This window comes from Lycium ferocissimum, chromosome 3, assembly GCF_029784015.1.
Source record: "Lycium ferocissimum isolate CSIRO_LF1 chromosome 3, AGI_CSIRO_Lferr_CH_V1, whole genome shotgun sequence".
In the NCBI taxonomy this organism is placed as follows: domain Eukaryota; kingdom Viridiplantae; phylum Streptophyta; class Magnoliopsida; order Solanales; family Solanaceae; genus Lycium; species Lycium ferocissimum.
This window is the reverse complement of record NC_081344.1, coordinates 70337776-70339024: the sequence shown is the minus strand read 5'-3', so window position 1 is coordinate 70339024 and position 1249 is coordinate 70337776. Positions and strand designations below refer to the sequence as shown.

General features: G+C 40.3%; 1 non-coding gene across 1 annotated transcript; it reads left to right on the top strand.

Annotated features, from left to right (window-relative positions):
* The first annotated feature begins 345 nt into the window (after positions 1-345).
* Positions 346-452, top strand: LOC132051323 (small nucleolar RNA R71). Its single transcript, XR_009413692.1, has one exon. It is a non-coding gene; the product is annotated as a small nucleolar RNA R71 (small nucleolar RNA).
* Positions 453-1249: the final 797 nt, after the last annotated feature.

Below are 1249 nucleotides of genomic sequence, written 5' to 3'. Positions count from 1 at the left end.
GGGAGCATGAGATGGCATTTCTTTAACAACATTCACACCCTTAGTTTCTTTCTCCACAAGCCTCTTTGACAAAGAAATCCATGGTAGTTTGCAATTGAGCAAAAGCATGATCTCGTTCATGATTTTCTTTGGGCACCGCGGCAACAGACGGACTACCATATGACAAAACTTCACTATCATTGGAGTGCCAAGCTTGATTGTGGGTGGTGAGCTTATCGAGCAACCAGGAGATGTTAACAAATGACTTGTCCATGAAGCATCCACCAGCGGCAGTATTGACAAAGATTAATCTGATTCATTGTATCTAAACCCTTGTAGAACTTCTCGGTGAGAATAGCATCTGGAAACCCATGAGTTGGAGATTGAGCAAGATAGTACTTGAAACGCTCCCATGCCGAATATAATTGTTCCCCCGGGAGCTGTTTGACCTCAAAGATCTTATCTCGAAGTTCAGCCTTTTTGCTCGGTAGAAACCACTTTTTCAAAAATGTATTGGCTAGCTTGCTCCAGGTGTGAATAGAATTGCTAGGAAGCTTTTCATACCATTCCCTTGCTTAGCCAGCCAAGGAATATTTGAAGACCCGCAACCGAAGTGCATCAGCAGAAACAGCAACTTGGGATTGTTGAGCACACACATGCAAGAAGTTCTTCAAATGTCGGAGTGGACAATCCTCCGAAGAATTTCAGAAATAACCCTCAAGTTTCAGCAGCTGATAGATAGAGCTATCGATTTTGAAAGTAGCATTTCCGATCTAGTGGGACCACCGTGAAAGCATAATCAGCTTCATTAATGAATTCCGCAAATATATTCTCATCTTTCTCCCCTTCTGGTGCAGGTGGGTTCACTTGGAGCCCACCTTGGTTTCCTTTATTTCGATTGTGTCTTTATACCATTTTCACCTGATTTACCAGAAACAGCAAACAAGGTGTGATGAAATAGAAAAAGTTTTAACGAAAAGTACACAACAATCAGTAATTTCAAAATCATATTCCCCGGCAACGGCGCCAAAATTTGATACTCTCAAATTACACTTAAATTATGGCATAAGACGATCGGTGTCAAATATAGTAACCCAACTAGGTTGGGATCGAATTCCACAGGGAACACAGTGTGAAATAAGTACTAATTATATATATCACTAATCTCTAAAGTCTTAGTTCTATTCAGACTAGGGTAGAAAAAGGGTTTTGGTCTGTATTAGCTATTTTGAAGTATTTGGAAATTGTTTGGATTAGAAGAACCAAAGTT